At 43.9% G+C, this 23803-nt stretch overlaps 1 protein-coding gene and 1 long non-coding RNA gene across 2 annotated transcripts in view; both read left to right on the forward strand.

The window, feature by feature from the left end:
• Nucleotides 1–23803, forward strand: part of LOC112554923 (von Willebrand factor D and EGF domain-containing protein-like) — a 535332-nt gene that overhangs the window by 363829 nt on the left and 147700 nt on the right. The window lies entirely within an intron of this gene.
• LOC112554964 lies at nt 17822–19207 on the forward strand. Its single transcript, XR_003097363.1, has 3 exons — nt 17822–17874; nt 18329–18461; nt 19158–19207. It is a non-coding gene; the product is annotated as an uncharacterized LOC112554964 (long non-coding RNA).

The raw sequence follows: 23803 nt of genomic DNA on the forward strand, positions 1-23803 counted from the left end.
TTCCCAATCCATCCTCATCCGATCCGAATCCATCAACTATCGATTCACGGATCTGTTCAGGTGTCCCAACAATCATCCCACTCGATTGTCAACTCGCAATGACGATCATTCAACCTGACATTGCATTCGTCGTACTTGACATGACACGATTGTGGCTGTTTTCCTGTTGCGTCTGTTTGATATTTTTTGTGTGAGTTCCAAGATTGTCATCCATCATTCCCTGCAAGACACGCGAGTCACACCGTGTGCGGGGACAGAGTCAGGTAAGTGGCGGTGACGCGGTGCTAACCTCGGATCCGGGTCGCTCTGAACGGGATTCTGCCGTGAGCATTCATAACCAGCATCCTCCGCGTTAGTTTGTTAAGCAATAAATGGTTTTCTCTTTTTGTATGCAAAACGGCAGAGGAGTGTAGCACGTGGTGACACATTCATGTCCAAGCACGATCCGCAGACATGTAATTGAACACATCACTAAAATGTTACATATACAGGTGTGAAATATTTACACTATTTACAGTACGACACAGTATATCTACGACAATATGTAGTCAAACGGATCTTTTCATAGTATTTAAACCTAATTATAATAATACAATCAGGCATATTATCTTACCAAGAAACATTCATTATATACATATACAGGTATGTTCGTTATACTTCTACCTACATACATACACATATCTTTACCTGTTGAATAGCATCTTACGTACAGTTACATTTAAATATACGTAAGCAAACTATCTAACCTTCAGATCCAAAGAGGTTGTTCCGGAATATAAATAGTTTTATCTCTTTAATGTTAAAAACTTGTAGTGACCTGCTCTTTTGCTGACCTGTTCGAAAAGTTTTTCATCTCACAAAATTCTGTCAAAGGACCTGCATTTGTGTCTCAAAACAACTGACCCCGCCGACATCGCTGACATGTGTCTGTGCTGTGATCAGTTGTGTGACCCCAAGACCCCGTGTGACGTCAGCAGTCACGTGTTAAAGAAACTCGGCGAATGGTGGACACGATGTGTGGCTGTGTCTGGGCCTGACAGTCACATGACACGTCACGTGTACAAGACACTAGTAGCACGGTAAGATACACTGTGTACAATTAGTATCACAACATCAACTAACACTGTACGAGTGTTTACGTGTAAATAACATGTTGATATCAAATGTACGTGTGGTGACATTCAGTGGAAGACTGACATTGATATTGAGATGACAAGATGTTAGATCTACTATCATCACATTCTCCCACAATCCCCTCCATCTCACCTAGGTTGTCATTAAACACTCTTGAGCTTTGAGCCACTCACCAGCTATTTATGTTGTTTATTTCTTAAGTAGCTGGTTGTTGTGTACGCGCTGTAAATAAACATCTTTTTAAGACACAAGAGACATACAGACTGAACAAGTCTCACACACAGTAAAGTATTCAAGAATGTCTGTCTACTAGTCTCCCGTCACCTTGTGAGTGTCTGTCTCACCAGCTTCAATATTTACTGTTCATTATAGTCAATAATAACCTCTTGTCTTCCAGTGCTCTGTCTAGAGGAGAGTTAATTACAGACCTCTCTGTTGTACCCAACCAGTCACGTGACCAATGCTACAGACATGGAGCCTGTGAGTTGACTGTTGTAGTCATTGTGAGGAGTTTGCCATGTGCCATGTACAGTGTCATCGGCAGCTTGTGGTTTGTGGCTTTGAAGAAATCTTGTGACATTGGCTACAGGTGACAGCGTCTACATAGGACAGCCGTGGGTCGTCAGTGACGTAAAAGACGACAGTACACCTCTTGATTACCAGTTAGAAAAGTGCAATATTGTCACAACGCGAGAGAATGAAAAGAAAACTGGATTACGTGACGTATGTCAGAAGGCTGGAAACTATGTCACACACTGACTATGGTGCGTGATTGGTTGTAATAGTATGTAACGTTGCGTCAACTAGAGTCTCGCATTACGTCGTGAACGTCCGTTATGTATCCGTCGTGACGTGAATGGTCTTTTCATTAGCGGATATACTCCTGAAGAGATGACTGCTCCTACAGGATTTGGCTTTTACCAGCTTGGGCAGGGAAGGACATAAGTGGTACTGCAGTGTGTGTGACTGTGTGGGTATCGTATTTAATACTTTCACCTCCTCACGACATTGTCAGTCACTGGAAGACTGTGACCTGACGCAGTATTTACAAGGTATACTGCTTACGCAAAAAATGCGTACAGTACGCATTAAAAGTTCGGAGGACCCCTTCAAATTTGGGCGAAGAACAAATACCAAATTGGGTAACTGACCTGTATTGTCTGACATCGTAGCCCAATCTATTGTTGTCGTCTGCTACAAGGTGAGAGTTAATTCCCTTCCACTGAGTTTTTTTCCCTTACCGGGAAGAGTTCCATCATGGACGTGTATAGGTTATCTACGTACATGGTTCCATTAAATCATCGTCTCAGAAACGGAAAGAAAGTGAGCACTTCAAGTAAATTGAGCATAAGCTCATCACAGATGCTTGCACAGACTTTATGGCACAGAAATCTCTCCGTTTCTAACTAGACATTTCAGTGCTTTGTGTGACTGAAAGGCAGTTGAACAAACTATGTTAATTTGTTGTTGTTTTTTTTTCACAGGGTAAATGGACCCCTAAGAGTTAGCCTGGGACCCCTTAGAAATCTGAAGAAGGGGTCCCTGGGACCCTAAAGAATTTAGACTTAGCAGAAGCCCTGATTATACAGAAATATCTACAATGTCAGCGAAACAGCCTTATTTTCTACTTGTTGCCTGACAAACTTGAAAGTACGGGAAACAACAGGGAAGAAAAAAAAAGTAAAGAATGAATTACGAGATCAACCTGAATTTCAAGTGTTTCTATCGTAAAAGATTGTTTAAAAGCTTTTGACGCTGCTTGACCTCGGCGTGCGAAATGTTTGGGACATAAACATTGACATCTTAAGCCTAAAAGGTCATGAACTTTGTGGCCGCATCATTAACTGCAATTTCGCCGTCAAATATGGGGACTGTATCGACAAGGCTAGTTTCAATGTTCTGTCAGGTGTGTCGGACGTTGTACATGACGGTGATGACACTGGCGATGTGAGCCTGAATGAAGTTCTACGAGATGACTGGGACAGAGTAACCTCTTGTGCATCTAAATTACACTTCGACGATTTTTTTTATCTTCGACGAGAGCTTGGAAACTTGCGGTGAACTTTCTGTTGACAAAATGTGCGAGGAAGCTGCATCTGTGACACACAGTGGAGATGGAGATGATGGCGACGACGGAAGTGACGACGACGACGACTATTGAGATTCAACAGGTCCACAACCAACAAGTGTCCGAAGCCCTGACAGCGCTGGACACGTGAGGGAAGTTTGCCTTCAGGCCCCTGGGGGCTGCGACATGTTGGGACACGTGCAACGTGCGGAACACGTGATGTAAATACGAGCACAACTCACAGGACAGGCCACCTTGGATGAGTTCCTCCCCACGGGGACATAAAGTCTTGTCTACACACGGTCACAACCTTGCTGCTCACCTGTTGGACTTTTACATCGTAATATGTTTAGACAGGATTGTGACATGCGGTGTCTGTCATACTTTCTCCATGACATGTCACGTGAAGCAAATAAAGTGTTTCCTCTATGTCACGTTTATTATGGCGGTCCCTTGAGAAACGTGAAATCGAGGTTTTACTGTAAAATATTTTATGAAGATTCTTAATAGTTTGTACTACTTATGTGAGGTTAGTTCATTTATTCACGCAGATAAACTATTTTCACAAAGTAAGGAATACCTTTTTTTCATGGTTGGCGTTAGATTGTGGAGGTAACAGTATTTCTTGGTGAAGAGAATAAACTTAGAGAGAAGAATTCAAGCCTCACCGCGACATATGTACATTTTAATAGTAAGATGAGCTGAAGTATCCAACATTTGTTTGTTGTAGGTTCTGTGGTCCGGCGACAACAGTGACTGTGCCATGCACAAGTCCTGCACGTGTGAGTGTCAAGACCCTGGGTGAGGCCGTGTGGTGTACAGGACAGTGCTACACTGCTGTAATAACACTCTTCCCGGAGCAAGTTCACCTGCTACACACGGAGCCTCCTAGACTCTTTGTCACCGGACCGCCCGGTACAGGTAAAACTGTGGTGCTGCTGCTGATGGCCATAGAGTGGCTGCGATGTGGTCACCACGTCTACGTTGTGAGTACGTCGATGGGGAGTCGTGCAGCGTGCACCATGTTGTATCACCTGCTGCTGCAGACAGTAAAGACACAACAGTCAGCAGGTGTATCACCCGGTCAGCCTCACCTCCTGCAGTATGACCTTGATGGCGATGAAGACGTGGAGAAGGCCGTCAACGACTTGTCACAGGCGGCGAGCGGAGGGTCGTTGTACGTCATCGCTGATGAAGTTCTGCGTGACTACAGGTGAGTTGTAAAGCGTGTGATGTGATGGTAGACAAACAGGTAGATGTTGTCCACATTTACTGGATTACAACTATTTGTTGCTTAACAGGTGATGTTTCCTCAACAGTTGTGACACCTGATGGAGGTGTTGTGTTGTCAACATAGATTTGTTTTGAAGCATCGGCTGTTACACAGATTGTGTTGAGACACGTGTCATTATTGTGACATCACTTACATGATGACATCATTGGTAACAATATTACACTTGATACACAAACAGAATCACACATTAATAATAGTACACAGTGTAACGCGTGTAGCTACATCCTATGTTACAGGTTCAAGATCTTCCAGACTTTGTGTGAGTTGCTGCTGACACTAGTTCCTCGTCTCCATCTGTGGGCGGCAAGTTATTTCCATAAATACACTCCAGGTGGCTGGCAAGTGGAATGTTTAACCAGACCCCTCCGCTCTCCTCCGGCCGTCATCAGGGAAGTCGAGCAGGACGAGAGGATCACTAGACACCGTCATGTACTGTCGTACAGAAAGCGAGGTGTGCCCGACCACACAGACGGCCCGCCAGTCACACGACTGTATCACCGAGGTCAGGGTCACTCAGGTCGCATGCCAGGTGACTGTGTGACGTGCGGTCGTGAGGTGGCCAGCTTGCTACATAGTCTCCGTGTTGGTGTTACAGGTAGGTGTGTGTATTGTGTACTGTAACGTTGTTTACAGTCAAACACTCACCTATGTGATAAATAACGAAAGGGACGTGTGACTCAGTTTACGTGATGACGTCACGATGCTATTGTTTATATCCATGTTGACAGGGAGAAGCACAACAACATCTACAACATTGACCTCTACCAGTGGCGGCACAACACCACCCTGTCTACAGTGGAGAGACGTGCTGGTGTTGTACGGGGATGACGTTAGTGATCAGTCGGGTATGGTCACAGGACTGCAAGAAGCGGGTATCCCAGTGCGGGTGATGAAGGATGATGACATCGAGGACGTGGCCACGGCCCGCAGTGACGTGGTGTGGGTGGCGCGTGGACATCATGTTCGTGGTCTGGAGAGAAAAGTCGTCGTCTGTCTGGAGGACCCTGTTAACGTGTTTGTTTCAGTTAAGGTTTTCACACAACCACACAAGGCTACCTATCCCCGACTTGACCTCATGTCCCGTTGTACGTCACAACTTGTGATTGTCTACCCTGACGACATGCCGTTAGAAGGTGACTGACACTGACACTGTGTCACGACCTGACGTCGGACTTTCGCATTCTTTTACGAAAAACGACATGAGATCACTTCAGGTTGGGACGTTTCTTTTACTAATACACATAAAAACATAAACAAGCATACACAGGAGAACAGCAGTTTCCACAATTGTTAACTTAAATCCACTGGTAGCTACGACAATCTGTCAATAACAAGGCACTGGTGAAGATACGTCTTAAAGAGCACCTTTCAAATCGCACGAAAGGTCCACGTGCACAAATATTCGGCAACACAAATCAAGGAGTAAGGGTGCATATGCACCGCTACTTACTACTAATGTCCCGCTCTACCAGTTCGCTTCTCACAGTGTCTCTGTCTTCTTAAAAAGTTCAAACATGGGCTCTTACCCTGATCATTCTTCAAAGGAGTATGAATGACTCACGGTCCCCTCCACGTGGGTGACGATGGTGCCCCAGTCCTTCGGCACCTGCTTCTCTGTAGTCAGGTCTCTGCTGACTTCCTTTCGGCGGCTCTTGTCCTCGCTCCTCGCACTCAGGCGTAGAGTTGCTGAAGACAGGCCTTCTCTAGCTGTTTGGGATGATGGGGGGGGGGGGTTCCTCTACTCGGGCCACCATCATTCCAGTTGCAGGTGTCGTCGTCGTCGTCGCACCGACTCCGGCTGTCCAACCTCTAGCCGTCTCGAGCGGCGCCTCACTCCCAGCACACAGCAGTAGAGTTCACTTCTCCGCAGGCAATCGCAGAGCTTCTTGGAGACTGCAGCGAGACTCTCTGGTCCCACTCATTTCTTGTCTCACGACACACCTTGCTCCCGCTAGCAACTTCCAACACAGCTTCTTCACGTTTACACACCGTCTGTGTTAATCCAAAGATCGCCCCCCTTAGGCTTTCAACTCTCGTCTATATATACTCCTGTCACACCCCACTCGGGGTGAGCACTTCATGCCTCGCTCACGAGGTCCACAACTCACGTGGTGCCCAAAATACACGTGGTGTCCGGAGACCCACGGTTTCAAACTATAACAGGACAATCACGCTCTGAACCTTCCATCCGTCCTCTCTTACACTGTTGACAATTACATGGCAGAGGGGCGACACACAGGGCGGGCTACTCCACCCTGCTCCCCTCCACTTTTCTACTATACTCAGGTGAAGAAACACTGGAGGCACGGACTAGTCCGTGACATTCCCCCTTCTCAAAAAGAAAATGTTGCAAAACATTTTTTTCGAAGCCATGGACATCCGTGACACACTGACACACCTGTCACCTGCTGTAGTCGTGTGTCAGTCTACCAGTGTGATATCTGTGTCACTGTGTCTATAAGAGGTTGTACACGTGCTGTCAAAGGGCCTCATCAGACTGTAATGTCAGTGTCGTACACTAAAGTGTTCAGTGTGATATTGTTTACTGCCAATTGTAAACAAAGGGAACTGAACTCTGAAACTAACTACAGACACGAGTGGTCCATCAAAACCCGCTTCATTGAGTTAAGAGATTTATTGATGAAACACAACAAACACTAGCGGCTCACTTATACAACACATGTTACAAGTTTAACTGTTTGACACAAACACATTCACACGATGTACAAATGTTGTTTCAAATCGTTTATAAATGTCACCCCACGTTTCACATTGAGCGTTGTAATAAAGATTTTTGTTGTTAGTTTAAAACAGGTACAGACTGTTGTTAAGTGGTTAAAATAGTTTTAACAGTCATGTCACCCACAGGCCAAGGTCACAATGTCAAACAACAGGCTGACAATATAAATATACAGCAGATAGCAAATAAACTAATAAATAGCAATGACAGGATACAATACCTACGCCACGATCACATGACACTGTTACAGTTTTCCAACATTTTGTCACAACACACACTATACCCTGACCGTGACATGTCATGACACGAAATCTCACAATCAACCATTGCTGACGGGATGTTAGCCCTCAGTGACGTCATGTGGATGGAGGATGAAGGTGGACAGCGACTGTCGTCTGTCAGGAAAGCGATGATCAGAGCGAAGATAAAACGCGTCTGTACCTCTGTGTGTCGATGATCTATTTGACTAAAGAAAACCTTTTCCCGATGTGTTTTGATGGAGTCAACACATGTATAACTTGTGACTAGACATTTGATTGTATGTTTGACTGCAGCTGTACTGTGTCTTGGGGTCACTTTGCTTGATCGCATGTTTTCTGTTTGGTGCAGACAAAGAAAGAACAACACAAATAAGTGTAAATACACAACAAAAACACAGATCAAGGGAGACTTAGATCGAAGAACAAGAGAGTGCAGTCCCCTTAAGTCAGTTAGGCGAATGGACATCACTGTCGGTTTAACTGTCAGCTGGTCTCAGTATATTATTTCTCTACTTTGTCGTCAACAGACATTTGTTTGCTATTTTTATAGTAATTTCCCGTGAAATGTAATCCAGGCACTTTACGATGGACGCGCTCGTAGCAGACGAACCTCAGCGTCAGTGTCGCAGGCTATTTTTATCCTGCTGTAGAGGGATAGGGCAGATAAAGATCAGCTGACGTTTGTTGTGTTTGACGTCACCAGTCGTCTGCTCAGCGCTGTTTCTAACGTACTTGTGTGGCTGTTGGCTGTCCATTGCCTCTTCTATCCTTGTGCGCATGTTTCTTGTGGAGCAAAGCTTGGAGATGAAAGTGTCCGATGGTGTCGGCGCTGGCTATTATTTCAGCCCCAGCCAAATGTTGTTGTCAACCTCGGAGTTCAGCGTGTCCTGGTCAGTCGTCTGTCAGCAGCAGGCTGTGGTGGACGTGCAGGCGGTGCTGACCGTAGTACATGGGTGCCACAGTTGGACAAGATCCATCACTAAGCCGTTTAGGTAAATAAACGAGTTTTTTCTACACTCATTAAAGAATTTGGAAAAGCTCTGATCGGTGAGTGCGTAGGTGGTTCTGCTTGTGCATGTGATCAAATCAGTTTGTCCAGGAACTAATATCCAACATATGTCCGTGGTTTGTCTGTTTGCATGATCTGGGAATATTTATGAGGAGGAGTTTGTTTTAATGATGTGTTCCACACCAAAGAGAAAATATTTCATAACCATTTTTGCTATCACCACAACTGACAATCACAACTACCCAGTACATGTGCACGTCATCATAACACAAAGTCACTTTAAATTTAAAGCATTGAAAGGTCAATATCACACCAGAGAGGATCCTCTTTCATCACATTTTTAAAATTGGTATCACTAATCTAGCTTCTCTTGTATATGGTGCAGATATGAGTGCATGTGCTAGAGTTAGTGTGTTTGTTAGCGTGTATGTTTGTGTGTTAGTATTAGTGTGTGTGTGTTAGTGTGTGTGTTCGTGGGTATGTTAGTAGTTGTTAAATTTAGCGTGTGTGTTAGTGTCTGTTAGTGTGTGTGTGTGTGTATTTGAGAGAGAGAGAGAGAGTAGGAGGGCAGTAGACGGGTACAGCCCCGCTATTACTATTTTTTTGCTGTTAACAGTTCAGCTCAGAGCAGATACTTTTCTTCTTGACATTTTCTCTTATCTCGAATGACGCAGCGAGCAAGAAATTATAAAAAAACCCACTGCTAATATTATCTCTTCTGGACTTTGTACCACTTCCTTGTGATAAGAGATAACAGAGAATAGAGCACCGGGCAAGTAAAGAGTAGCGGGTCACTTCCTTATTCCTCCATTTTGTAGAGGTAAATGGCGAGGCGACATCTTGTGTCTGGATTATTATCGACCGTGAGTACAGAAAATCTTAAGTGAGATAAAAATAATAAAACTTTGGTGGAATAGTCTTTTCTCTCAAATTTGATATACGTAGGGCAAACGAGGACAAAATGAATTTTCGTCTCGTCACTGTAACTAGAAGGACATTGCATTGAGAACTGTTGTTTAAAGTAGCTAAGGTTGTGTCACTGAACATTCGTGATACCTCATGTAAATGTAAGGTGTCTTCAAAGTTGATATTTATGAGGTGAGAGATATGGAGTAATCTATAAAGCTGTTTTACAAGAATATACAGAAAACATAAGCTACTGGTGAGTGTATCGTGTCAGTCCTGTTGATGACAGTCTCTTAGCCCGAGTTTGAACTCCATTCAACACAAATTTAACATTCTCAACGCCTTGATTTTCCCAAACGATGCCAAAATTAAATTTGTACAGTATTATCATTGTAATTATGGTTCAGCCACATTTTGTATTATTATTTTAAAGTAACTTTTGTAATATTACTAGTGCTTTCCTAGATGAGTTAGTGTAAGCCAGTATGGAATGTATCTTGTATATGTACATATATAAGGCTGGCATCTTCCACCTTAACCCTAAACTACAGCATTTGGAGTGCGAGAAGTGACGCCCACGAAATGTTTCATGGCCAACAGATAAATGTTTTCTACAATGTTGAGATCAGCAATAAGTCCCAGTATTTCATAGACATTTAGCAGAATTCGTTGTATTTGGTGATGTCACGAAAGAGTTGGGACAGGGCTACAGTGTGGGTTTACACATCTGTTCTTTTCTCTAGAAAGGACGTAGCTTTTCTCTAGAAATGACCTAACTTTTCTCTAGAAATAACGTAACACACTCAAGAGCTGATGACAACTTAGTCTCGTGATAACTGTGAAGCGTGATTGGTTGTGGTGTGTCATGTGGCGGGACTGACCAATTGCACGCATGTTGCCCTGGAAAGATCTGTAACGTTTTTGAGAAGAGTGTTTAAAGAGTGTGTATGCGAGCGCGTGTAAACATCTGCATGTAAACCACGCTCGCTGCACTCTTCCACCTTTTTCAGCAAAAGGGTCCGGCCAACAATTAACACATTTAATGTTTAGGAAATTAAATAGTAACGAAATGTGAATGAAACAAAGTGAAATAGCACTACTCCCTCGCCGACCAGCAGATTAAATCCAACGAGTTATATCATGAAGTTCGTAAGTCTAAGGTGGTTAATGCCACATCACTTTTATCGGCGAAGCTGATATATTCCAATGTTATCAATACCTACACCACACCATAGAATACGAAGTGATGTCTGGGCTACACCTTATACGGTTGAACGTTGCAGATCAACGCCGATGATCGTTAACGAATCTATAATCCTTCAGGAGTAATCCACGGTGGCCAATTCCATATCACTTGTAGTGGTGAAGTCGATACACTCCTATCGAATCCATACACCTCAGAATACAGGTGATAACCTCTCACAGATGGACGTTGTAGATAACGTTGAAGGCCATTAACGCAATGTTAACTCTCTTCAGAGCTCTTGACTCTCACTGCTCGGTCTCTACTGTGTCGAGAAACGTTAGATCCACTAACTTACTGGTTCTGTTTCCTCTCCTAACCAATCAGGTCCTTCGCGACCAGGTAACTAGGACGACCTCTTCACAGCCTTTCTTGGAGACTGTGCCGACCAATCAAGAGTATAATGTTCCAGGGTCGGCATGGCTTCTCCCTCCATTGACTACCGTCGTCCTAGTTACGCTGTGCCAAGCTCACTTACGTCAACTTCATACATGACGTAAAAGACCACGCGCGCGACTGCCCTCCCCTGACATCAAAGGGAATTAAAAACAATAGGAATCTAATTAGATTCGCCTCAATCGCGAATCGTTACAAGATCTAGATGCAAGCTCAGCGCTTTTCGCTAGAGACTTTTGGGGAGAAGACATCAAAGTGACTTCGCAGTTCAAGTCTTCCGTTCCTCGTGTTCTACCATTAGCCTCAGACGACAAAGAAAATCTTAAGGAGATAAGGACACAACCCAAGAGAGCGATTTAAGCCGCACAGACGTACTTGCGCGTACCGGGAGAGCAAATTCCGACCTCCATAACAACGTGACAGACAAGTTGCTCTGGCCACCGGAATCGGAACTGATGTTTATGTGAGGAGCTCTCTGTACGGTGATAGCCATTGGGCGAAAACAAGTGACAGTGTGTGTGTGTCCTGCAGTGACTAAGACTCCACTTAGCAAGGGCACTTGGACAGATAAGTGACGTGTGCATGAGAATCGTACGAGAAGAATGATTGTGCAGTGTTGTGAGTGTGACAGTTAAGGATAGATCTGACTCACTACTTATCTAGATTAGGATTAAGGAGTGTAGTTAGGTAAACGGGACGACCTAGGTAATTAGCCAAGTTAGGGAATCAGCTTCTTACAACCTTGCCTGTTCTTTTCGTATTCCTTTTTATCATTTGGTAATTTTAATAATCTTGTCGTTGATTAATAATTTCTTAAATATACTAAATTGCCTCGTGCTGTTATTTGGGGGGATGCATGCTGGGGGCTCAAGTGTAGATCAGCAATTTAGGGCATAAGGAAAATGTCGACGTGATTTGGTGGGAGGATCGACGGTGTGTTACACCGGGTGACAGAAATCATACCCCTACCAAATCCGCGGACTCGTGCCCCAGAGTTTGCGACAATCTTACATATTTGCATTATCGAAAATATGTTTATGTGTATGTTTATTTTTCACACTAAAGTTCATAAAAATGTTAATGATGATGGACACTGATGAGGGTGAATAGCAGCAAACATTTGTATGTATGGGAGCCCGGAGAAGCTGTTCGGCCTGGCTGGTGGCCTTTAAAGTTGTCGGTGCTGTCGGAGGTGAGTAACTCGCTACTCGTCAGGAAATATGGCGGCCTTCCTGTGTTCATCCATCTGGTGTCACTGACCTTTTAGTTGTGTGGTGGCTTGAGCACATTGGTGATCCACAGAGAGTGAGAGTAGACAGTGAAACACAGGTATCTCCGTCCTCTGTCAAGAAAGTTTCTGTGTAAACTCGGAGACTTTGTGTGACAAGCTGCTGACACACTTGCTCACCTCCATCTGTAGGCTGTAAATTTCTGCCTCACACAACACCTTTGTCTGACTCCTCCTCGGGAGTGCGTTTGTGCGTGTGAGAGAGAGACAGGAGGGATAGAAAAAGGAAAAAAGAGAGATTATCAACAACAATAGACTGATACAGAAAACATGAGACGGTTCAAATCACAAATTGAGGCCTAAGCCTGTGTTGCTAGTCTGTGTCCTGTTCTACCAGACACGCCGCATGAATGATGACAAACATACTTCACATATTGAACCTAGTCTGTTGTCATTAATAAAACATTTAATGTCTTGTAATTTCTATATAAACTTAACAAGACAGGCCTAATTATCTGTAAATAAATTATTCAGACAAATCTCGATTAAAATCATGTCAATGCCTTGGAAAAACCCGATAACATAGACTTTGATAGCAAACGTTTGTTTATTGCCATACATGGAATAAAAACGAATCGGATTTCGTAAATGAGTTGGTATTAAAAACAACACGTGCTGTAACAAAACGTGTATACAGTGGTGTGTACATAGAATAACTGCTGCAAATAAAGATAAAAGAGCCACTCGACACTTTTATAAGCAGTCTCGTGATGAAGCTTAATGTTTATTAAAGAACGCCTCACTATCTTTTGTATTAGACATTTGTGAATATAGTTGTCAGACGACAAATCCATAGTACTTTAACTATGTAAAACTGCGATTTTATAACTACAGAAAGTTTAGACTATTGAGTTCAAGGCACTGAAAATATACTTCTCCCCTCCCTCCTACACGCGTAAAAGGTCAAGCTTGCGAGCACACACACACACGCAGAGGTCTGAAGAATTGAAAACATTGTGCCACATAGTGAACATGGCAAACCAGGAGTTACAGTTATGTCCTCCTGTCTACAGAAGTATTGTTGGGTCTCGCGCTGTACAGACCTATTGACTTTTGTTGTATAGGTGTACATATACGGAAATTGTATTAATTACTACAGTTAGCCACGTGATCTATTTTGACAAGTGGCGCTAACAATGTGGAATGCCTTGGACAATAAATATCTCACTACATCTAGTGTCGCCCATGTTTGACATCCTAGCTGTCTACCATCATCAAGCACAGAGAGGACATGACAGTCTGTAACCTGTCCTGACAGACCGCAGACGACAGTCGCTGCCTCTTATAGACTTGGTGCTGCTGAGGGGAGACCACTGTCAGCCATGTCTGGTCCACCGCCGTCTGCTTCACAACAGGTGAGACAAGGTGTAGTCAACCCAGGACTGTGAGTCTGTTGGGGTTAGACGGGTCAAGGTTAAAGAGGTTACAACTTGCATAAATGGTAAAAAGAAATTTAACGATTTGTAAAGATGATTGTAAAATATACTCTTATGCGTATTTTCATCATGCAAGCTGTGTATATGGAGTTCAGTCTAGGATGTTACCATGTAAACTTGTAATAAATATTACAGGGACAATGCTGGAAAGGAGGCCCTGGAGGAGAAAGTTCTAGAGGCGGCGGAAGAGTCGAAGTTTACCTACACGCCGTGACCGACGAACAGGCTGAACTACTTCAGAATACAGGTGAGTTTGGTTTTCGTGTTATTCTCTGAGAAATATTTCGTTTATTCGTTCCTTACCTCGTACACGGATAGATGCCTTTCACGGTGATGTATACCAAATGTGTCTTCAGTTTCAACTTCTTAAAATCCACCTCGCAGGGAACCTGATGATGTTACGAGATGTGTCTCAAGGTAACGGGGCTGGTGTCAGAAACAATTCATTTGAATTTCACTACGTGGTGAAACCTTTGTTGTAACACCCTGAAGTCCGATGCATTTCATCTTCATTGTCTGGATAATTTCTATGCACTGCTGGAGGGATTCATCTCAGATGCCCTTCAGCTCCGTCGTTAATGCCCTGTCTGTAACCTGTAAGCCTTCAAAACAGGTCCCCTAGATGATCCTTTTGAGACTGGGGAAAAGATAAAAGTCACATTGAGCAAGATCAGGTGAATAGTGTGGTTAGGTTGGTGTCAGCAGATGCATTGTCGTTGTGAAGCAGCCAGGGTGCAGCTTCTCACAACAACCTGAATATCCGGCAGTTCCTGGCCGATGATTTTGTTATCATCTACCATGATATATTGGTCAATAAGCAAGACTACAGAGAGATTTTGCGGCGTTTACTTCGCTCATTGCAAAAGAAAAGACAAGTCTTGCAAAAGGAGAGCAGCTCCCTTTCAGCCCGTATGAGTTTAATTATATTAACTAAATGTATACTACAGGAACACAGCACGCTTACACACACAGAGGCAGCTACGACAGATGTTTCGTGCAGGGCTGTATGGCCAAACCCGATTAGCCTGTCTTTGACTCCATGGAGTAAGGGTCACTGGTGTCCTACGATTGTAGCAACCGTGCTTTGTTATTGGTTTTGTATTTTGTGCTCTGTGTCGTAGAACATTCTCTTCAGCCAAATGTTGTCGAATGCCTTTATTCTACTTATGTCAGCAAGTACGGTCTAAGACTGAGTGCAAACAGATAAAGGTGAAGAAGATAGCATGTGATAAAAAAACAGAATAATAACATGCAAACTGCTCTTCCTTCATCACTGCTTGATGAATTTCACTGCAAACAAATAACTATATTTAAACACCTACACTTACAATCTAAATGCCTTACTTAATAGGCTGACATCCTCCATCCAGCTAACCTTCCTGCTCTTTTCAAAGTGTGTGTTACTGTTGTCGCTACAGTTCTGTCTCTCCCCAACTGAAAAGATAGAGAGAAAGGGAAATTGCTTTTCCTGTTTTTATATATACGGTCTGGAAATAATTTTTTGCATGCGCCCCTTTTTCTCCCGAAAATGTTGAACAAATCAAGCAATAGGGGGCGCACTTGACGGACTATGACTGTCGGGGCAGAGATAGCTCCCATGAGGCTATTCGGGAGAACCGCGGTCGTTGAGGTCTTCTACATTGTGTGTATGATACATTGTGTGTATGATACATTGTGTGGACGAGACCACATTCAATGCTAAAGTTTTGTATCCGATGCCCTAGGCCCCCATGACATTAAAACTATATTTACCACTTAGTTTGTTGTACTAATTACGGTTTGAAATGCAACTGTCGGCTAGATTTTTGTAAAAAAAAAAAAAACAACAATCAAATATATATATATATTTTTTTTACAGAAAACATACGACTACTTGAGGAGGTGAGCAAACAGTCAGGCGCTGACGTAGACTATGATGTCAACTCGTCACCTGTACTCGGTAGGAAGGTTGTCACCATCCGTGGTGTTCCATCTCAGGTCGACGAAGCTGTCAAGATCATCAATAAAAAGGTTTGTTTGTTTGTTTACATTGTTTATTTATTTAAATAAAAACTACACGAGGATCTACCAGTATAAATATAAGCAAAAGTGTCAATTTGAAAAAAAAGCGATTTGAACATGAACTATATACTAAGTGGTAAACAATAATACAATTGGTAAATTTTAATAAATATTTCCTTTTCGAAAACTCGAATAGTTTTATGTAAAAGTAAATGATAAAGGTTTGTCAAAGAAAAGTTGAAATAAATTGACTTATAGTAATATGTGAAGCTTTCAGTTTCATGTACTAAAGCGGCTTTGATGCAGTTAACATTATCAGAACAAGCCCAGACATTCTGGTTACAATGGGTTGAGGCCGCGTTCCCTCATCTCGACTCTGACGCCTACTTCCTGCCTCCTGTCTACTTCAACCGCGTGCCGATGACCAGAGAGTCCATTGCTGGTGAGAGTATTGTGGTCCTTCAGCCAGCACCTGGAAAGGCCGGTCAGTCCAACAAACAAGCGAAAACTCCACCTGCTGCGGGTCAGGCTCCCAGTCCTCAACCTTCTCCAGTTCAGGACAGTGATACTAGAGACGATGCCGCCATGAATCGGGTTCTCATGTGTCTGCAGACAATGTCTAAACACAACAAAGAAGTGTTGGTAGGACTTAGTCAGCTGAAGTTCGGACAGTACTTGAGTGAACCTTGTTACTCAGCCGCAGTTGCCCAGTTACCTGTAGCCATCAGTCTTCCGTCGTGTCTGCCCCGAAACTGGAAACAAGGAGACTTTGATGTACTTCTTCTTCACCGAGGTTTTGGTTTGGTCGTACTTGAGGTGAAGGCATTTGGTGACAACCTACAGGAACTGAAAATATCACAGCAGGAAATAGATAATCAAATAAAAAAGAAGCTCAAACAGGCCGTGTCACAGCTGGACAAGGCGGAGGCCATGTTGTCTCACCTGGTGTCCGACATCGCTCCCGGTCTGCGCATCACTAAGACCATCGCTTTCCCCAACCTCACGACTCGTCAACTTCAACAGGCCATCTCCGGCGACACCCACATAGCTCAAGTAAAAACTGTTTCACATCATGAAATTAAAATATTTTGTACATTTCACTTTTTTACAGAACAATTAAACACAGTTATTTCTTTTACTCGTAAGCGACATACGTTCAGAAGTAGCCTGAATGAGTTTGTGGAGTAATCTTATATGGCCACATCTCTCTCTCTCTCTCACATACTTTTACAATTATCTCCCTTGTCATGCAAGGGAGCTGGTGCTGTTCAGAAAGGCACCTCGGCTATGGGGACAACAGTTTAATTTCCTGTGGTAATCTTCAGCAAAGAGCAAAAAAGGGTTAGTGAGGGAGGAGCGCCCGGTCTCCTTCGCTTGTCCGTGTTTACTGGCAGGGTGAAGCCGCTTTATTTAAACGCTTAGTCCTTAACTGATATCCAAATTGAACCCTGTAAAATTTAATTTTGTAATTTGATGAATTAATGATTTTAAAAATATCTGCAAAGCATATGAAATTATTCCTCTGGAAAACTGTTACAAAATTAAGTTATTGCAACTAGTACCTTGCTGATGCAGCGATTTTCTCTCATTCTCGGTATCTGTCACTCTCAGTTTCGACACAATGTCCTTCGGCCACGCTGGCTTATACGAGATTGCAGCAATAAAGTTCACAAACAATCCTGGGCTTCGGTGAACAGTCTGCTCCGTTACACGTCCCTCCTTAACTCGTGCTCACTGCTACTCATACACATACACATGCACACACACAAGCCACCAAGGGGTATAGCCCTCGCTGGTGACATCAGATGATACTATAATTTTCAAAAAGCTGCTTAGTTTAATCACCAGAACTGTCAAAGAATACGCTCTTTTGATCACGTGGTTGTATTACAGGACCTGTGTCTGTGTCTGGGAACAACAGACCCCGCCGACATCCCAGGTCTGTGTCTGTGCTGTGATCAGCTGTCTGACCCCAAGACACCGTGTGACGTCAGTAGTCACGTGCTGAGTGAACTCGGACACTGGTGGCAGCAATGTGTGGCTGGGGCTGGACATGACAGTCACATGACACGTGACGTGTACAAGACACTGGTAGCCAGGTGAGTTGTAGAAATGTATGAAATGATATAAAGAAACTTTGTTATTTTTAGTGTGTAAGTATTTTGTTGTCCAGAAAACAGCATGGGTCGTGATGAAGTCATTGGCTCTGTAGGTCTCTTTACTTTAAAATCGCTTGTTACCTCATTGTGTCTGCCGGGGATAAGATCATTAATCAAGCTTTTTGGGTTTATATGGATACTGAGATATATATCTGTTTTCTTACCAGTGGGTCTTCAGGCATGACTACATGTATGGAGGTCTAAAGAACCTTTTTCGCTTAAGTCTAACCTTAAGTGACGCTGCTATCACGAGGTACCCTTAACCACGTAGAGCTGATCACGTGACTAAGCTTGTGTGGATCTTAGATGTCTGTCCGAGTACTGCTGGATCTGAAACAGTGTCAATTCGTTCATTTTCTTTCTTTCTTTTATTCATACCCTGCCGTATGGGAAGGTGAAAGCTTATGCTGGTCACCGCTACACGTCGTTGGGAGTAGCTACTGGACAGACACAGCGGCACGTGACTGAGGTCTGTCTTGAGCAGCGGTCAGCAGGTCCTCATTAATGTGGCCAGTCTATTCCTTTGTGTCAGCAACAATTTTAGTCTCTGTCTCTGCGTTAACCAGCATGAAAGGTACCCTATAAACAGTCCTACCCAGAGTGTTGTGCCGAATGACTCACATCACACACCTTGCATCATTAGCACGAAGCAAGAGGTCTTCACGGCTAAAAACAGCGACAACCATCACTGCCAGAAGCCCGGTCGTACTGTCTGTCACCTGCAGCACTGATATGTATGGCCGCCTTGACACTTAATTATGGTTACAGGATGTTTAGTTATTGTGCAGCAAAACAACGGAACTCTCTCCCTTTCCATACCCACCACCTACCCACTATTGAATCCTTTACACGTGCACTGAAAACACACCTCTTCCGTAAACATTACTCATAACAACCTTTCCCATAATGTGTAGTCCTTTTAACACCCTTCTATCTTCCTCTTTGCGTTTTCTTTGTGGTTTTATTGTTCGCAAGTGGTGTTGTTATTTTTTATTGTTAATATGCTATTTGTTGTTCTGTCCCTCTTATGCTGTCTATGTTTTGTTTTTGTTCTGAAGCGTTAATTTTTAATTAAACACTATTCTGTAAGAGAAGTTGCAAGAAAGTGAGGAGTATTATCTAAAAAAAAAAATCACTAATAAAAGAAAAAGACGAAAGCAATCGCTAATTGCCTGGTTATCCAGAATGTTTAAACATCAAATGGTCAGAGTCGTTTGTTGTAGGTTCTGTGGTCCGGCGACAACAGTGACTGTGCCATGCACATGTCCTCCACGTTTGAGTGTCAAGACCCTGGGGGAGGCCGTGTGGTGGACAGGAGAGTGCTACACTGCTGTAATAACACTCTTCCCGGAGCAAGTTCACCTGCTACACACGGCGCCTCCAAAACTCTTTGTCACCGGACCGCCCGGTACAGGTAAAACTGTGGTGCTGCTGCTGATGGCCATAGAGTGGCTGCGATGTGGTCACCACGTCTACGTTGTCAGTATCTGTAATGAGAGTCGTGCAGCGTGCAGCATGTTGTATCACTTGTTGCTGCAGACAGTAAAGACACAACAGTCAGCAGGTGTATCACCCGGTCAGCCTCACCTCCTGCAGTATCATTGTTATGACAGTAAAGACATGGAGAAGATCGTAAAGGACTTGTTACAGGCGGCAAGCGGAGGATCGTTGTACGTCATCGCTGATGAAGCAGTGAGTGAGTGGAGGTGAGTTGGTGATGGAGGAGTTGTGTTGTCAACATAGATTTGTTTTGAAGCATCGGCTGTTACACAGATTGTGTTGTAACACGTGTCATTATTGTGACATTACTTACTTTATGACATCATTGGTAGCAATATTACACATGATACACAAACAGAATCACACATTAATAATAGTACACAGTGTAACGCGTGTAGCATCATGCTATGTTACAGTCGTGGCTACAGAATGAATGACTTCCAGACTTTGTGTGAGTTGCTGCTGACACGAGTTCCTCGTCTCCATCTGTGGGCGGCAAGTTGTTTCCATGGAGGCACACCCGACGGCTGGCAAGTGGAATATTTAACCAGACCCCTCCGCTCCCCTCCGACCGTCGTCAGGGAAGTCGAGCAGGACGCTATGATCACTACAGACCAACATGTCTTGCCGTACAGAGAGCGAGGTGTGCCCGACCACACAGACGGCCCGCCAGTCACACGACTGTATCACCGAGGTCAGGGTCACTCAAGTCGCGTGCCAGGTGACTGTGTGACGTGCGGTCGTGAGGTGGCCAGCTTCCTACAGAGTCTCCGTGTTGGTGTTACAGGTAGGTGTGTGTATTGTGTAGTGTAACGTTGTTTACAGTTAAACACTTACCTATGTGATAAATAACGAACGGGTGAGAAACAGTCTTGTAAATAAGACTGTTAGTGACGTGTGTCTCTCAGTTTACGTGATGACGTCACGATGCTATTGTTTATATCCATGTTGACAGGGAGAAGCACAACAACATCTACAACATTGACCTCTACCAGTGGCGGCAGAACACCACCCTGTCTACAGTGGAGAGACGTGCTGGTGTTGTACTGGTATGACGTTAGTGATCAGTCGGGTGTGGTCACAGGACTGCAAGAAGCGGGTATCCCAGTGCGGGTGATGAAGGATGACGACATCGAGGACGTGGTGACGGCCCGCAGTGACGTGGTGTGGTTGGCGAGTGGAGATCGTGTTCGTGGTCTGGAGAGAAAAGTCGTCGTCTGTCTGGAGGACCCTGATTACGATTTATTTAATTCTGAGTATTTAGAAAGGAGCAAACTTACCTCTATCCGACTTGATCACATGTCCCGCTGTACGTCACAACTTGTGATTCTCTCCCCTGACGACAAACAGCAAGAAAGTGACTGACACTGACACACCTGTCATCTGCTGTAGTCGTGTGTCAGTCTCTTACACCAACAATTGTCTTTTAGTGTTTGTCCTCTTCTACTCTATCACCACGTCATCACCTTATGATGTAATAGATATGACGTCATTACAGAATTTTACATCACTAGGTCCGTGTCTCTGTTTACAAAGCAACAAGTGTCAACAAGTTTGTCTGCTTCAGAGGTGTGTGTGTGTTAATGTGTCTAGCATATCCGTGCGTGTGTCAGTCTACCAGCGTGATATCTGTGTCACTGTGTGTATAAGAGGTTGTACACGTGCTGTCAAAGGCCTCAGCAGACTAATGTCAGTGTCGTGCATTAAAGTGTTCAGTCTGATATTGTTTACTGCCATTTGTATGTTTGAATGCAGCTGTACTGTGTCTTGCGGTTGCTTTGTTTCAGCGCAGTTCACTGCGCTGAGGTGGTGGTTATTCTTAAGTTGTATTTTGTTTTTTTTAATAAAAGGTGTCAAAAAAAAAACAACTCTAAACCAGCACTAACCAATGTACGGTGACTATATCTTCTCAGAAAACTACAGAATCCCAAGGAATAGAGGGGCGACAAGGAGAGAAGGCAGCCAATAAAATGTAAAAGAAAAGTAGACCTCATCCAGCAAACAAAGACACGTGTTTGTTTTCGATAGTTCACATCACAAGAAGTAAGATTACAGACCGAGTACTAAACCTAAAGAAAGAGGCGCTGCTAGCGATGAAGATAACACCGCTCACTCAGGAAGCAGACGACAGAAGGTAATCCCTAACGAGCAGTGTCTTTCATCTAAAAAGAAAAGCTGACAACAACGATGTGAAAAGTACGGTAGTCAACCTTTAACTAATAATAAAATAACTAAGCGATAACCAAACAAATAACCAAATAACTTGCCCTGGCTGCCTTACAACGATCAGAAGGAAGAGAGTTGTGTAGTCAGTGAGACACACCTGTAGACTACCTGGTGATAAAACATGGCTACCCTTCACATTCCTGTGTATGACATCTTTGGTATGTAAGTATTCCCGAGCATGCACTACACCCCGCAAGGTATGTGTGACCACTAGCTCTATTATATATATATACAATCACTAGGTCTATACACTAATAATATCCGACCACTACCTCTATGCTTTGTTGATGATTTGTCTGATATGACTTTTGTCAGTCTTTAGACACAACGGTCCACACTGGTCCATACTGGCCCACACTGGTGTACAATAGCCCACACTGGTCCTAAATGCTAAAACAACTTCAAGTGTCAGTGAAGGAAACACAAAATCAACTTTAGTGCAAAGTCCAAAGATGGAAGAAGAGGAGACAGCAGCCGTTAGTGGAGGAAGATGTCTGTTGTAAGAAATAACGCAGCACAAGAACTGAAGAACCATCCTAAACAGAGGCAAACGGTGTAACAAACATCACAGATGAGTAGGAGACAACAAACATCAAAAGATCACAGATGAGTAGGAGTACCTCCATTAAAACTCATAACCACGAAGTTTCTATACGTCTTTTGCTGTCTCGCTCTTACATAAACATTTAAATAAACGTGTGATAGACAGAAGGAAGAATAGGAGAAACACCGGAGACAGCTGTGTCATGAGATAACTAGGTATAGCCCTATAACCACAGGGTTGATGCTGCACTTCTGCTTCCTACACAAGTCGAGCGAACTTGCTGCTAAACGGGTAGAAGGGGAAAGGGTCAGCCGATAGGCGGCGCTACATCAGGTGGACACAGCGGTCGCCCTTTCTCGGCACCAGGCCGATGGGATGGACAAGGGCCACAAATGTCTCACCGCTGTTTATCCCCCAGGAATCAGTTGGGCCTGAGAATTGCTGGCCGCTTACGTCAGTAAGTACTTAGTGCTGGTCGAGATGTACCTAGTGTTGGTCAAGATGTACCTAGTGTTGGTCGAGATGTACCTAGTGCTGGTCGAGATGTACCTAGCGCAGGACGACAGCGACCTGTGTTGTTGCAACCAACTGGACACAGCAGTGACTACGAGTCTAGACGCCATTACTGACGCGTTACTGATGTGAGGGTAAGTAAGGAGGTACAGTGGGCAGGGGTTAGTCACAATGACCACCTGTCTATCAGGTGTTAGCGATGTGTCGATTGGTCAGTTGTTACGGCCTCGAGGTGACGAGAGGGACACGTGTTGACGACATGCAAGTGTCAAGCGTGTCACTTCTGGTGACAGGGGGAAACAACGGTCGTCAAGAAAATCGGAGTCCTCCACGTGGCAAGAGACATTGGTGTGTGGAGAAAATTAAGTGTCGAGTGTGTGTTGTGTGTAGTAGTTAAGGTAGAGACTTATGATATCTGGGTTGTCCCCAGGGGATCGTAACGTGACTTCAGAAAACTAGCCATAAGTGCAATTTTCAAGTAATTGCATCTTTAGTGAATTTTATTCTCTAAATGGGAAAAGTTTGCTTTCCTAGCGTCTTGTTGCCATGCCTACAAGAACAAGGAAGTAAATGGTAGACAATCACGTGAGGCAACGCATTAAGATCGGGGACTCTCCAGAGGCTATTTTTAGAACTGCCTGTTTCTTTTTTCGCCGATACCTACCGGAGACCTGTCAAAGTGTTCCTACATACTAACGTACCTAGAAAACATCGTTTGGTACAATTGGCTAACGAGGTGCCTTGTATACATTACAGTCGTTACAATACGGTCTTGCACACTGAGATTCTTGGCATAACAGAATCTAGTTCCGCAAACTGACCGAACGATGTATTCTTCCGCGTCAACAGCATCACCCAAGGACAGCTAGCACGCAGCTTGCTTCTACATCCTGACATGTGGTGTTCACACACAGCAAACTGGGTTGCTCCGTCGTTCTTACTGGCTGTAGCAGCTCTTCACAGTACGTTAATTCTTTAAAATAATTAATCTTGTACATTTTGAGTAGCTTTTAAACAGTATTTCTATCGACTGTTTCCTAGACGTGCAATTTGTGTACATAGTCGAGACTATACCCGAGCCTCGAT

This window comes from Pomacea canaliculata, linkage group LG14 (assembly GCF_003073045.1).
Source record: "Pomacea canaliculata isolate SZHN2017 linkage group LG14, ASM307304v1, whole genome shotgun sequence".
NCBI lineage: Eukaryota > Metazoa > Mollusca > Gastropoda > Architaenioglossa > Ampullariidae > Pomacea > Pomacea canaliculata.